This window comes from Rattus norvegicus, chromosome X (assembly GCF_036323735.1).
Source record: "Rattus norvegicus strain BN/NHsdMcwi chromosome X, GRCr8, whole genome shotgun sequence".
Lineage (NCBI taxonomy): Eukaryota > Metazoa > Chordata > Mammalia > Rodentia > Muridae > Rattus > Rattus norvegicus.
The window spans coordinates 63,545,075-63,561,775 of NC_086039.1; the positions used below are offsets into that span (position 1 = coordinate 63,545,075).

Consider the following 16,701-nt stretch of genomic DNA (forward strand, 5'->3'; position numbering starts at 1 on the left):
CACAGGAACAGCTGAAGACCTGTAGATAGGAAAAACTACACGCCTGAAAGCAGAACACTCTGTCCCCATAACTGGCTGAAAGAAAACAGGAAAACAGGTCTACAGCACGCCTGACACACAGGCTTATAGGACAGTCTAACCACTGTCAGAAATAGCAGAACAAATTAACACTAGAGATAATCTGATGGCGAGAGGCAAGCACAGGAACCCAAGCAACAGAAACCAAGACTACATGGCATCATCGGAGCCGAATTCTCCCACCAAAGCAAACACAGAAGATCCAAACACACCAGAAAGGGGTTGGGGATTTAGCTCAGTGGTAGAGCGCTTGCCTAGGAAGCGCAAGGCCCTGGGTTCGGTCCCCAGCTCCGAAAAAAAAAAAGAACCAAAAAAAAAAAAAGTACAATTAAATCTATACCAAACACACCAGAAAAGCAAGATCTAGTTTCAAAATCACATTTGATCATGATGCTGGAGGACTTCAAGAAAGATGTGAAAAACTCCCTTAGAGAACAAGTAGAAGCCTACAGAGAGGAATCGCAAAAATCCCTAAAAGAATTCCAGGAAAACATAAATAAACAAGGAGAAGCCCCATAGAGAGGAGTCACAAAAATCCCTGAAAGAATTCCAGGAAAACACAATCAAACAGTTGAAGGAATTAAAAATGGAAATAGAAGCAATCAAGAAAGAACACATGGAAACAACCCTGGATATAGAAAACCAAAAGAAGAGACAAGGAGCTGTAGATACGAGCTTCACCAACAGAATACAAGAGATGGAAGAGAGAATCTCAGGAGCAGAAGATTCCATAGAAATCATCAACTCAACTGTCAAAGATACTGTAAAATGGAAAAGGCTACTGGTCCAAAACATACAGGAAATCCAGGACTCAATGAGAAGATCAAACCTAAGGATAATAGGTATAGAAGAGAGTGAAGACTCCCAGCACAAAGGACCATTAAATATATTCAACAAAATCATAGAAGAAAACTTCCCTAACTTAAACAAAGAGATACCCATAAGCATACAAGAAGCCTACAGAACTCCAAATAGATTGGACCAGAAAAGAAACTCCTCCCGTCACATAATAGTCAAAACGCCAAATGCACAAAACACAGAAATAATTTTAAAAGCAGTAAGGGAAAAAGGTCAAGTAACATATAAAGGCAGACCTATCAGAATTAAACCAGACTTCTCACCAAAGACTATGAAAGCCAGAAGATCCCAGACAGATGTCTTACAGACCATAAGAGAACACAAATGCCAGCACAGGTTACTGTATCCAGCAAAACTCTCAATTAACATAGATGGAGAAACCAAGATATTCCATGACAAAACCAAATTTACACAATATCTTTCTACAAATCCAGCACTACAAAGGATAAGAAATGGTAAAGCCCAACATAAGGAGGCAACGACACCCTAGAAAAGGCAAAAAACTAATCGTCTTGGCAACAAAACAATGAGAAGAAAGGCACACAAACATAATCTCACCTCCAAATACGAAAATAACAGGAAGCAACAATCACTATTCCTTAATATCTCTCGACATCAATGGACTCAATTCCTCAATAAAAAGACACAGATTAACAAACTGGATGCGCAATGAGGACCCAGCATTTTGCTGCCTACAGGAAACACACCTCAGAGACAAAGACAGACACTACCTCAGAGTAAAAGGCTGGAAAACAACTTTCCAAGCAAATGGTCTGAAGAAACAAGCTGGAGTAGCCATTCCAATATCAAATAAAATCAATTTTAAACCAAAAGTCATCAAAAATATAAGGAAGGACATTTCATATTCATCAAAGGAAAAATCCACCAAGATGAACTCTTAATCCTAAATATCTATGGTCCAAATACAAGAGCACCTACATACACAAAAGAAACCTTACTAAAGCTCAAACAACACATTGCACCTCACACAATAATAGTAGGAGATTTCAACACCCCACTCTCATCAATGGACAGATCATAGAAACAGAAATTAAGCAGAGACATAAACAGACGAATAGAAGTTATGAACCAAATGGACTAAACAGATATTTATAGATCATTCTATCCTAAAACAAAAGGATATACCTTCTTCTCACCACCTCATGGTACATGCCCCAAAATTGACATATAATCGGGCAAAAAACAGGCCTCAATAGATACAGAAAGATAGAAATAATCCCATGTGTACTATCAGACCACAACGGGCTAAAGCTCGTCTTCAATAACAATAAGGAAAGAACGTCAACATATACGTGGAAGTTGAACAATGCTCTACTCAATGACAACTTGGTCAAGGAAGAAATAAAGAAAGAAATTAAAGACTTCTTAGAATTTAATGAAAATGAAGGTACAACATATCCAAACTTATGGGACACAATGAAAGCTGTGCTAAGAGGAAAACTCATAGTTCTGAGTGCCTGCAGAAAGAAACAGGAGAGAGCATATATCAGCAGCTTGAGAGCACGCCTAAAAGCTCTAGAACAAAAAGAAGCGAATACACCCAAGAGGAGTAGAAGGCAGCAAATAATCAAACTCAGAGCTGAAATCAACCAAGTACAAACAAGAAGGACTATACAAAGAATCAACAGAACCAAAAGCTGGTTCTTTGAGAAAATCTACAAGGTAGATAAACCCTTAGCCAGACTAACCAGAGGACACAGAGAGTGTGTCCAAATTAACAAAATCAGAAATGAAAAGGGAGACATAACAACAGAATCAAAGAAAATTCAAAAAATCATCAGATCCTACTACAAAAACCTATAATCAACAAAACCTGAAAATCTGGAGGAAATGGACAATTTCCTTGACAGATACCAGTTAGCGAAGTTAAATCAGGAACAGATAAACCATTTAAACAACCTCATAACTCCTAAAGAAATAGAAGCAGTCATTAAAGGTCTCCCAACCAAAAAGAGCCCAGGTCCAGATGGGTTCAAGGAAGAATTCTATCAGACCTTCATAGAAGACCTCATACCAATACTGTCCAAACTATTCCACAAAATGGAAACAGACGGAGCACTACTAAAATCTTTCTATGAAGCCACAATTACTCTTATACCTAAACCACACAAAGACCCAACAAAGAAAAAGAACGTCAGACCAATTTCCCTTATGAATATCGATGCAAAAATACTCAATAAAATTCTTGAAACCGAATCCAAACAAGAACACATCAAAAAATCATCCATCGTGATCAAGTAGGCTTCATGCCAGGTACGCAGGGATGGTTTAATATACGGAAAACCATCAATGTACTCTACTATATAAACAAACTGAAAGATTAAAAACCACATGATCATTTCATTAGATGCTGAGAAAGCACTTGACAAAACTCATCACCCCTTCATGATAAAAGCCCTAGAAAGAACAGGAATTCAAGCCCATCCCTAAACATAGTAAAAGCATATAGAGCAAACCAGTTGCTAACATTAAACTAAATGGAGAGAAACTTGAAGCAATCCCAGTAAAATGAGGGACTAGCAAGGCTGTCCACTCTCTCCCTACTTATTCAATATAGTTCTCGAAGTCCTAGCCAGAGCAATCAGACAACAAAAGGAGATCAAAGGGATACAGATCAGAAAGGAAGAAGTCAAAATATCACTATTTGCAGATGCTATGATAGTATATTTAAGTGATCTCAAAAGTTCCACCAGAGAACTACTAAAGCTGATAAACAACTTAAGCAAAGTGGCTGGGTATAAAATTAACTCAAATAAATCAGTAGCCTTCCTCTACACAAAAGAGAAACAAGCCAAGAAAAAAATTAGGGAAATGACACCCTTCATATACTCACAAATAATATAAAATACCTCACTGTGACTTTAACCAAGCAAGTTAAAGATCTGTATGATAAGAACTTCAAGCCTCTGAAGAAAGAAATTGAAGAAGACCTCAGATGATGGAAAGATCTCCCATGCTCAAGGATTGGCAGGATTAATACAGTAAAAATGGCCATCTTACCAAAAGCAATCTACAGATTCGGTGCAATCCCCATCAAAATTCCAATCCAATTCTTCAGAGAGTTAGACAGAACAATGTGTAAATTCATCTGGAATAACAAAAAACCCAGGATAGCTAAAACTATCCTCAACAATAAAAGGACTTGCGGGGGAATCACTAGCCTTGAACTCAAGCAGTATTACAGAGCAATAGTGATAAAAACTGCATGGTATTGGTACAGAGACAGGCAAATTGACCAGTGGAATAGAAGTGATGAACCAGAAATAAACCCACACACTTATCTATGGTCAATTGATTTTTGACAAAGGAGCCAAAACCATCCAATGGAAAAAAGAGCATTTTCAGAAAATGGTGCTCTTTCAACTCAAATTCAGCATGTAGAAGAATGCAGATCGATCCATTCTCATCACCCTGTACAAAGTGTAAGTCCAAGTGGATCAAGGACCTCCAAATCAAACCAGATACACTCAAACTAATAGAAGAAAAAGTGGGGAAGCATCTCAAACACATGGGCACTGGAGGAAATTTCCTGAACAAAACACCAATGGCTTACGCTCTAATATCAAGAATCGACAAATGGGATCTCATAAAACTGCAAAGCTTCTGTAAGGCAAAGGACACTGTGGTTAGGACAAAATGGCAACCAACAGATTGGGAAAAGATCTTTACCAATCCTACAACTGATAGAGGGCTTATATCCAAAATAAACAAAAACTCACAAAGTTAGACTGCAGGGAGACAAATGACCCTATTTAAAAATGGAGTTCAGAGCTAAACAAAGAATTCACAGCTGAGGAATGCCGAATGGCTGAGAAGCGCCCAAAGAAATGTTCAACATCTTTAGTCATAAAGGAAATGCAAATCAAAACAACCCTGAGATTCCACCTCACACCAGTCAGAGTGGCTAAGACCAAAAAGTCAGGTGACAGCAAATGCTGGCGAGGGTGTGGAGAAAGAGGAACACTCCTCCATTGTTGGTGGGATTGCAGACTGGTACAACCATTCTGGAAATCAGTCTGGAGGTTCCTCAGAAAATTGGAGATTGCACTTCCTGAGGACCCAGCTATACCTCTCTTGGGCATATACCCAAAAGATGCCCCAACATATAACAAAGACACGTGCTCCACTATGTTCATAGCATCCTTATTTATAATAGCCAGAATCTGGAAAGAACCCAGATGCCCTTCAACAGAGGAATGGATACAGAAAATGTGATACATCTACACAATGGAGTACTACTCAGCTATCAAAAACAATGACTTTATGAAATTCATAGGCAAATGGATGGAACTGGAAAATATCATCCTGAGTGAGGTAACCCAATCACAGAAAAACACACACGGTATGCACTCATTGATAAGTGGCTATTAGCCCAAATACTTGAATTACCCTGGATGCACAGAACATATGAAACTCAAGAGGGATGACTAAAATGCAAAGGCTTCACTCCTTCTTTAAAAGGTAAACAAGAACACCCTTGGGAGGGTATAGGGAGGTAATGTTTAGAACAGAGACTGAAGGACCATCCATTCAGAGCCTGCCCCACTTGTCGCCCATACATGTATAGTCACCAAACTCGATAAGATGGATGAAGCAAAGAAGTGCAGGCAGACAGGAGCCGGATGTAGATCTCTCCTGAGATCTACATTTGCAGAATACAGCAAATACAGAGGCGAATGCCAGCAGCAAACCACTGAACTGAGAATAGAACCCCCGTTGAAGGAATCAGAGAAAGAACTGGAAGAGCTTGAAGGGGCTGGAGACCCCATATGTACTACAATGCCAAGCAACCAGAGCTTCCAGGGACTAAGCCACTACCAAAAGACTATACATGGACTGATCCTGGGTTCTGACTGAATGGGTAGCAATGAATAGCTTAGTAAGGGCACCAGTGGAAGGGAAAGCCCTTGGTCCTGCCAAGGCTGGACACCCAGTGAATGTGATTCTTGTGGGGAGGGCGATAATGGAGGGAGGATGGGGAGGGGAACACACATATATAAGGAGAGGGGTGTGGTTAGGGAGAATGTTTGCCTGGAAACCGGGAAAGGGAATAACAATCGAAACGTAAATAAAAAATACCGAATTTAACAAAGATGGAAAAAATTATAAATAAAAATTTTATAATTAAAAATAAAAGAAAAAATGACTTGCCTTTCTACATAACAGCAAAAAACACACCGAGAAAGAGACTGTGGATACATTTCTATTCACAATACCTCCTCAAAGAAAATAAAATATTGTGAGATAAATGTAACCAAGGAGGTAAAAGAATTCTACAATAAAAACTTTAAATCTCTGAAGAAAGAGATTGAGAATGCTAAAAATTGGAAAGACCTCATGTGCTTATGGATTGGCAGAATTAATACTGGGAACATTTGCCATTCTATAAAAAGCCATTAAGAAATTCAATGCAATTACAGTAAAAGAAAATCCTATCATCTAGCTATATCACATTTTGACTGTCTTAGTTAGGGTCTTATTGCTGTGAACAGACACCATGACCAATGCAAATTTTATAAAGGACAGCATTTAATTGGGACTGGCTTACAGGTTCAGAGGTTCAGTCCATTATCATCAAGGCGGGAGCATGGCAGCATCCAGGCAGGCATGGTGTAAGGAGGAGCTGAGAGTTCTACAGTGTCATCTGAAGGAAGCCAGGAACAGACTGAGCATCCTCAGGCAGCTAGAAGGAGGTTCTCCAAGCCCACCACCACAGCGACACACTTCCTCCAACAAGGCCACACCTTCTAATAGTGCCACTCCCTGGGCCAAGCATATGCAAATCATCCAATCCCACTCCCTGGCCTCCATAGGCTTGTTTAAACACATGAGTCTATGGAGGCCATACCTAAACTCAGCATAATAAAGTATATTTAGTTCAACTTCCAATGTCCCCATAGTCTTATATAGCAGTATCAACAATGTTAAATGTTCAAAGTCCAAAGTCTCTTCTGAGATCCATCCAATCACTTAACTGTAATCCCTGAATTAAGACAGGCGGCCAGCTGGGCAAACTCCAAACTCTGTCATCTCCATATCTGATGTCAAAGGGGTCTTCAGATCTTCAACTCCTTTTCCATGTTTGTTGAATACAACAAACTTCTTTCTCCTGAACTGGTTTTACTCCCTGTTAGCAGCTTTTCTCAGCAGATAGCCTGTTGCTCTGGTATCTTTAACGTCTTTGGGTCTCCAAGGCAGCTTCAATGTTACAGCTTGTTTCAGTGTCTGGGATCCACATATGATCCTCCAAAGAGCTGGCTTCACTTTTTCAGCTCTGCCCTGTGTAACACTCAGGTTGAGCCACTCCACTGCCTCAGCTGTTCTTGATGATCATCCCATAGTACTGGCATCTCCAATACACTGGGGTCTTCCACTGCAATTAGGCTTTACTAGTAGCATCTCACAGGATCTCTTCATACTGCCAAGCCTCAACTCCTTTGCATGACCCCTTCAGTCCTGGGCCATCAATTGCAGCTGAGGGTGCACCTTCACCAATGACCTTCCATGGCCTCTCAAGGTGACCAGCCTCAGCTAAACTTCATGACCCCTTCATGCCTTCAAAAACAGTACAACTTGGGTGACTCTTACACATTACCAAGTACAGCTGCAGCATGAGGTACAACCTTGACTATTTCTGGAAACACAGCTCTCAAAAAGTACCTCCCAGAAGATTTCACCTCAGTGATGCTGATCTCTTTCTTAGCTCCAGTTAACCAGCATCAATTGTCCCAGGAGTCTCTCCTCTTGAATATAAAGCCAGAGACACATGGCTGAAGCTGCTGAGTTCGGCTGCTTGCAGGAGCTGAAAAATGACCTCCTTGTTCTATTACATTATCACTAGCTTCCTCTTTTCCAACTCTTTCACTGCCTAAGCTTGGCTGTCCTGGATCTTGCTCTGCAGATTGACCTTGAATTTAGCTGGATGGGTTTTTGTCCCAAGGTCATTACCTCCTTAATTCAATTGAATATTCTTGAACACAGGATTCAGCTCCATTTCACTTCCGGGTTCCTTTAATATTCGAACCACATATTTTCTATTTTCCTTTCTCAACTTCCCTTTTTTCATTAAAATGTTCTTCATGAGACTTAAACAGAGAATAAAATCTATGATGGATGTTTCTGAGACTTCTGAAGAAATAAAGTTTCAAAGTTTCATAGATTTGAAAAACAAAGTTATAAAATCAAAGTTTTGAGAAATACATCTGGTGGGGGTTGGGGATTTAGCTCAGTGGTAGAGCGCTTGCCTAGCAAACGCAAGGCCCTGGGTTCGGTCCCCAGCTCCGAAAAAAAAAAAAAAGAAAAAAAAAGAGAAATACATCTGGTGGTCAGGATGCCTATGACAAACTTGTGACCTTTCTGAGAGACACATCTGATGTCAGGATGTGCAGTGATCTGATAAAGTTTTGGTGATCAAGATTCTGACTAAACTAATTAAGATAAAACAAAAACAACTGTTCTCAGAAAGACCCCCTACCTCTTCCTGTAGTAAATTCCGAGAACAACTGCAAGATGTCATCCTGACCCTGCCTGACCACCCAGTTCATCCTCCCACCCCCAAGAGACGTGCCAACTTAGCCCTTTCCCAGGGATTCTCCAAGGCCAGGTATAGGGCTGAATAAGGAAAGTAACCAACTGAGCCAAGAACAGCCCCTTGAGCAGGTCAGCCAATACCCGACAAGATCCTTTGTCCTGTGAGAATGGGCCAGCTAACCCTGTTGCTGAAGTCTGCCCTCTGTAACGAATGAAAGTTGTGTGCTTTTTGGGTTTTTCCGGGTTGCCTCTCCCTACGTGGATGAGCAACCCCACATATGTGGATTAAAAACCTTATACCTCTATGCTATTGCAGCGGTCACGTTGTCAGTCTGTGCTGTGAGTTTTGCTCCTGAGGTAAGGCCACTATGGGATCTTACAACACTTCCCTTGTCAAGGCAATTAATCTGAGTTTTTTCACCTTAGCCTCAGGCAGACTCTTCAGACAAGGGCAAAAAGCAGTCACATTCTTCACCAAAATACCACAAAAGCAGTCTTTACAGCACGTACTAAAATTCTTCTCTGAAACCTCTTGGGCCAGGCCAGCACAATTCAAATCATTCTCAGTAACAAAGACTTCCACATTCCTATTAAGATAGCCCATTAAGCCCCATTTAAAGCATTCCACTGCTTTCCAAATCTAAAGTCCCCAAATCCACATTCTTCCAAATAAAAGCATGGTCAGGCCTATTACAGCAATACCTCAGTCCCTGGTACCAACTTCTGTCTTAGTTAGGGTCTTCTTGCTGTGAACAGACACCATGACCAATGCAAGTTTTATAAAGGACAGCATTTAGTTGGGGCTGGCTTACAGGTTCAGAGGTTCAGTCCATTATTATCAAGGCGGGAACATGGCAGCATCCAGGCAGGCATGATGCAGGAGGAGTTGAGAGTTCTACATCTTCATCTGAAGGAAGCCAGGAACAGACTGAGCACCCTAAGGCAGCTAGGAGGAGGGTCTCCAAGCCCACCCCCACAGTGACACACTTCCTCCAACAAGGCCATACCTTTAATAGTGCCACTCCCTGGGCCAAGCATATGCAAACCATCACATTAACATACACCTAGAGGACTCTTATTATGAAGACACTTGATCATCCACATTCACTGGTGCTCCATCCATAATGGCCAGAAAAAAACAAAAACAAGCCTAGCTGCACACCAGCTGATAAATGAATAATGAAATTGTGGTCCATTTAATATTGAACTGCTAAGAAAAATTAAATTATGAAATTTGTAAGGAAATAGATGTAGCTGGAAACAGTCATCCTGAATGAGGTAATCTAGACTCAAAAATATAAATATTGTATGTTTTCTCTTATATGTGAATATTTGTTAAGCTTTAGATATGTGTTTCAATCCAAATAATCACAGAGACTAAATAACTAGTAAGGGACCAAGGGGAGGAGCAGTTCTTTCAGGGAAGAGGGAAATAGAGTACAGTGCTATAAAGACATAAAGGGAAAACAAGAGTAGATGATTAAATGGGGAAGGCAAGGAAAATGAGGGAATATGAGGTAAGACAAATGAACATTAAAGGCCTTTTGAAAAGCCATGTTGAGAATATTCTGCTAGCATCCTTCAGATGAAGCTGTAAACTCAGAGCTCTGCCTATACCATGCCTGCCTGGATGCTGCCATGTTCCTCCCTTGATGCTAATGGACTACTAAAACCTGTGAACCTAACCCAGATGAATCCCTAATGATGAAGCTGAGTCTCATCAAAGTCGGTAATGGCTGTCCTCTAAGAAAACTTCAAAACCTGGGTAAAGCAGGGGACTGCACCCTCCTAGCTGCCTTAGGGTGCTCAGTCTGTTCCTGGCTTCCTTCAGATGAAGATGTAGAACTCTCAACTCCTCCTGCGTCATGCTGTCTGCTCTACACTAGGGCTGGCTCTGCCCCACACCCGACACATCAGACACCGCATACTATTCGTGGAGTCCCACCTTACCCTGTCATCCCTGTGAGTGCTGAAGCTAATCATACAGAGCAGAGCATCATGAAGTCTTGGCAGAACATAAGAAAGGAATTGGAAGCTTTATAAGCATGCCAGAATCGCTCTTCTACTGTTTCCTGCGTGAGCCAGTCAGCCCCGGCCCAGCTGGTTACATAACTATTAAGTCTGTGTCTGTGTAGGATTTTGGAGATTGAATGGAACTGACGGTTTCCAAGTCCATGGCAATCCAGGAGGCCGTGCAGCCTGATTGGTTCCAGTGCCTCTCGGATGGGGAGGCATCTTGTGCAGAAGCAACTTCCATAAAAAGGACCAGGAAGTCTGTGGACCAGTCGTTTCTGCTCCTGGACAGCTGTTTGCGACTACAGGAAGAGTCTGAGGTCCTTCAGAAAAGTAGGATCATTGGAGTGATTGAAGGCAGAGATGTGAAGGAAGAGAGGTTGAGGTCGGCATGAGAGACAGCCAAGAGGCCTGTGGGGGGCTTCCTTCTGGACGACTTTCAATGGAATCCAGCAGTCACAGAAATCAGGCTGCACTTGCTGTCATCAGTCACTGCGGAGCTGCCAGAGGACAAACCAAGGCTCATCTGCAGTGTCAGCCGGCCAGATGAGGTGCTTTAGTGTATTGAAAGAGGAGTAAACTTGTTTGAGAGATTTTCCCATATCAAGTGACCGAGCTGGGCTGTGCCCTGACTTTCACCTTCCATTGCCAGCTGAATCCTGAGGAGACATTTTTGCAACAAAATAGAATCCAAGAAGAAATAAAATGCTTGGATCAAATAAAGAAAATGGAAGCAGGAGAAGATAATCATTTGAAATCAGTCTGAAGGAGAAAAGGTACCAGGAAGACTTTCACCCACTTGTAAGAGGGTGCTTCTGTTACTTGCTGTAAGAACCACACTCGTGCCTACATCCACCATCTGCTGGTGATCAGCGAGCTCCTGACTGGTATCCTGCTCATGATGCACAACTTTGAGCACTACTTCGGGTTTTTGTGCTTCGTCCGAGAGGCACTAAAGAGTGATGCTCTGGCATAGCTGAAGGAATTCATCTGCAGAGAGATATCTTGAGAACTGGAAAATACAAACCTGTCTCGTCTCTGGAAACCGTGAAGTGGCAGAGATCTGAGCTTTCAGCGGTTATGGTCGGACTGAAGAGCATCTGCCCCACAGGAGTGTGGAGGAAGGCCTTCTGCAGATTTCATGAACTGGATTGATCAGAACTGTGACTTTAAATTTTTCTAGGTTTATTCTATTAGTGGGTAAATTCCTTTAGTTGAAGACAAAAATATTAGAAAGGATTTGAGGTTCTAGGAACCACTGAGATGGATGAGGCCCAAGTAGTGATGACTGTCATAGCTGGAGGCACAACTATTTCCTGGAGAAGAAGTCTACAAGTGATTCCACAGGTTTTTGTTTGTTTCTCCTCATGCTTTCAGGGGCTTTGGGGCATACCTTTGCCTTTAGGGCTACCACAGCAGGACAGTCACTCAGAAGGGCTCTCCTGCCTTAACCATGCTCATCTCTCCGAGGACTATTGGACTCAAATCATGCTTTGGTGATCCTTTGACTTCTTTTGGCTACAAGTCTCGTGACTTGTCTTCTGAAAGCCACCATACTTGCCTGTTAGGAACCAAATATTGCCTGGCTGCTTTGTCTGGTGCAGATCCCGCATGACCTGCTCTAGGCTCATAGACTGTCTAAATGTGCAATGACTAAGTCTGTTACTTGGGGGAGATTCCTTTGCTGTGTGTTTATGTGGCTAGAATCCTGGCATGACAGCAGATCAGTTTCCAGTCCTCTCAGCTGTAAGCTCAGGCAAATCCTGACTTCTGTGCCTGTTCCCTGATGAGTAAGCAGGGACAGGCATAGCAGGTGGAAGCAAAATGTTCAGCGTCTCCATCATACTGTTCATCCTTATCTACTGTCAGCCTCACCCCTTTTCCCCTTCCGTTCCCTCCCTCCCTCCCTTCCTTCCTTCCTTCCTTCCTTCCTTCCTTCCTTCCTTTCTTTTTTTTTTCTTTTTTTGGTTGGTTGGTTGGTTGTTTTTTATGCAGCCACGGTTTGAAGTGGTTGGTGAGTGAATTGACATTCTGCAGACCCTGAGTCTGGTTGTCCGTCCTGGGTTCTCTGTAACAGTAATTTTGTTGGTGGCATAATAGGGATTTTTTTTTTTGTGTGTGGATCATTCGGAATTTATTATTTTTTAAGGAGTACACAAAACATATATGTATATACATATACTTTTTATAAAAATAATACAATTTAAGACTCATTTTTGTAGGTATAAGAAATTCATTTCTTCTTTTTTTCTTTTTTTTTTGTTATCTTTATTAACTTGAGTATTTCTTACTTACATTTCGATTGTTATTCCCTTTCCCGGTCTCTGAGCCAATATCCCCCTCCCCCTCCCCTTCTATATTGGTGTTCCCCTCCCCATCCTCCCCCCATTACCGCCCTCCCCCCAACAGTCACGTTCACTGGGTGTTCAGTCTTGGCAGGACCAAGGGCTTCCCCTTCCACTGGTGCTCTTACTAGGATATTCATTGCTACCTATGAGGTTGGAGACCAGGGTCAGTCCATGTATAGTCTTTAGGTAGTGGCTTAGTCCCTGGAAGCTCTGGTTGCTTGGCATTGTTGTTCATATGGGGTCTCAAGCCCCTTCAAGCTCTTCCAGTTCTTTCTCTGATTCCTTCAACGCGGGTCCTATTCTCAGTTCAGTGGTTTGCTGCTGGCATTTGCCTCTGTATTTGCTGTATTCTGGCTGTGTCTCTCAGGAGAGATCTACATCCAGTTCCTGTCAGCCTGCATTTCTTTGCTTCATCCATCTTATCTAATTGGGGGGCTGTATAAGTATGGGCCACATGTGGGGCAGACTCTGAATGGGTGTTCCTTCTGTGTCTGTTTTAATCTTTGCCTCCCTATTCCCTGCCAAAGGTATTCTTATTCCCCTTTTAAAGAAGGAGTGAAGCATTCACATTTTGGTCATCCCTCTTGAGTTTCATGTGTTCTGTGCATCTAGGGCAATTCAAGCATTTGAGCTAATAGCTACTTATCAATGAATGCATACCATGTGTGTTTTTCTGTGATTGGGTTACCTCACTCAGGATGATATTTTCCAGTTCCTTCCATTTGCCTATGAATTTCATAAAGTCATTGTTTTTGATAGCTGAGTAATATTCCATTGTGTAGATGTACCACATTTTCTGTATCCATTCCTCTGTTGAAGGACATCTGGGTTCTTTCCAGCTTCTGGCTATTATAAATAAGGCTGCTATGAACATAGTGGAGCATGTGTCTTTTTTATATGTTGGGGCATCTTTTGGGTATATGCCAAGGAGAGGTAGAGCTGGGTCCTCAGGTAGTTCAATGTCCAATTTTCTGAGGATCCTCCAGACTGATTTCCAGAATGGTTGTACCAGTCTGCAATCCCACCAACAATGGAGGAATGTTCCTCTTTCTCCACATCCTCGCCAGCATTTGTTGTCACCTGAGTTTTTGAAGAAAACTTCCCTAACCTAAAAAAGGAGATACCCATAGACATACAAGAAGCCTACAGAACTCCAAATAGATTGGACCAGAAAAGAAACACCTCCCGTCACATAATTGTCAAAACACCAAACGCACAAAATAAAGAAAGAATATTAAAAGCAGTAAGGGAAAAAGGTCAAGTAACATATAAAGGGAGACCTATCAGAATCACACCAGACTTCTCGCCAGAAACTATGAAGGCCAGAAGATCCTGGACTGATGTCATACAGACCCTAAGAGAACACAAATGCCAGCCCAGGTTACTGTATCCAGCAAAACTCTCAATTAACATTGATGGAGAAACCAAGATATTCCATGACAAAACCAAATTTACACAATATCTTTCTACAAGTCCAGCACTACAAAGGATAATAAATGGTAAAGCCCAACATAAGGAGGCAAGCTATACCCTAGAAGAAGTGAGTTTTTGATCTTAGCCATTCTCACTGGTGTGAGGTGAAATCTCAGGGTTGTTTTGATTTGCATTTCCCTTATGACTAAAGATGTTGAACATTTCTTTAGGTGTTTCTCAGCCATTCGGCATTCCTCAGCTCTGAATTCTTTGTTTAGCTCTGAACTCCATTTTTTAATAGGGTTATTTGTCTCCCTGCGGTCTAACTTCTTGAGTTCTTTGTATATTTTGGATATAAGCCCTCTATCAGTTGTAGGATTGGTAAAGATCTTTTCCCAATCTGTTGGTTGTTGTTTTGTCCTAACAACAGTGTCCTTTGCCTTACAGAAGCTTTGCAGTTTTATGAGATCCCATTTGTCGATTCTTGATCTTAGAGCATAAGCCATTGGTGTTTTGTTCAGGAAATTTTCTCCAGAGCCCATGTGTTCGAGATTCTTCCCCACTTTTTCTTCTATTAATTTGAGTATATCTGCTGTGATGTGGAGGTCCTTGATCCACTTGGACTTAAGCTTTGTACAGGGTGATAAGCATGGATCGATCTGCATTCTTCTACATGTTGACCTCCAGTTGAACCAGCACCATTTTCTGAAAATGCTATCTTTTTTCCATTGGATGGTTTTGGCTCCTTTGTCAAAAATCAAGTGACCATAGGTGTATAGGTTCATTTCTGGGTCCTCAGTTCTATCCCACTGGTCTATCTGCCTGTCTCTGTACCAATACTATGCAGCTTTTATCAAAGAAATGCATTTCTTATACTTTATTGGTTTTCAATTTATAGTGGACATTACTGAACATTGTATATAGTAATTATGTAGTAACTGTATTTTTATGTGTTGGGAATCCAACGCTGTTTTTCCTTTTTGTGGTATAACTTCTCAATGAATGCAAGGGATTCATAGAATGCAGACATAGAGACAGTTTCTGTTCTCAATGATCCATGTTGAATGTATTTTATTCTTTTTTATATGTTTTATTCTTGGTCAAGACAAAACCTATTATTGAAGGATTGTTAGTAATTATCTAAAAATCTATATAAATTTATGAGTTTTATTTATGTCTAAAAGTTTAGGAAAGTGGCAGAAGTATGTTCTCATCTAAGAACATTTGTTTTGATTTCTATTTCTTGTCCCCCCCCCATTTTTGAGAGAAAGAGAAAAAAACATGAAGTTTGGTGGGTAGGGAGGTGGGAAGAATCTGGGAAGAGTTGTGAGAGAGGAAAGAATATAAAATATGTTGTATGAAATACATTTTAATAAAATAAAAGGATTTTTAAAACCAGCAACATTCTCCACAGAAATAGAAAAAATCTAAAATATACATGGAACCCCAAAGGAATTCAGATAGTCAAAGAAATTCTGAGCAAAACCTCCAAACCCTTTCCCCCAAACCCAAACCTAAACTAACCAACCAAACTTAAAAAGTGATGGGCAGATTACAAAACCAGATTTTTAAGAAATATTGCATACCTAGAGTTATAAAAAGCCCTGCATTGTACAGGCACATAGATATGTAGACCAACGGAACAAAATAGAAGTCTCAAAACATGAGTACATATAATAGTAGGCATTTTATATTTGACAAAGATTTCAACAACATATATCAGAAAAAAAAGATAGCATCTTCGACAAATCGAGTTGGAAGACTGGGTGTCCATATGTAGAAAAGTTAAATTAGACTCCTACCTATCAGACCCCCACCCCACCAAATCAACTTCAAATGGATCGGGATTAAGTAACTTGGTGTGAAACCTAAAACGCTGAACGTACTAGAAGAAAACATGGGCAGCATCCTACAATGTTCAGGTGAACGATGTAATGAGAATTTTGGTTTCTTTAATATCATAGACATGTTATGGGGATATATATATGTTTTTGTTTTAATCCTAGGTGTGGAATATGCGGCTGCTTCAGCGTGTCTACTGCACCAGATGATGATTTGCCTTGTGCTCTGGCAGGGGTGTGATTTTGCCAGCTGCATATAGGTTCTGCACGTGTATGACATTGGGATTCTAGGGACATTTGAGAGGGTATAAAAAAATACTAGAGTCCTGAGAGGCTGTGGTCACTCCTCCTCCTCCTCCTCCTCCTCCTCCTCCTCCTCCTCCTCCTCCTCCTCCTCCTCCTCCTTCTCCTCCTCCTCCTGCTGCTGCTCCTCCTCCTGCTGCTGTTGCTGCTGCTCCTCCTCCTGCTCTGCTCCTCCTCCTTCTGCTGCTGCTGCTGCTGCTGTTGCTGCTGCTCCTCCTCCTGCTCTGCTCCTCCTCCTTCTGCTGCTGCTCCTCCTCCTTCTGCTGCTGCTGCTCCTCCTTCTGCTGCTGCTGCTG

General features: G+C 41.4%; 1 pseudogene; it reads left to right on the forward strand.

Annotated features, from left to right (window-relative positions):
• Positions 1–10,182: 10,182 nt before the first annotated feature.
• Positions 10,183–11,509, forward strand: Qtrt2-ps1 (queuine tRNA-ribosyltransferase accessory subunit 2, pseudogene 1; annotated as a pseudogene).
• Positions 11,510–16,701: the final 5,192 nt, after the last annotated feature.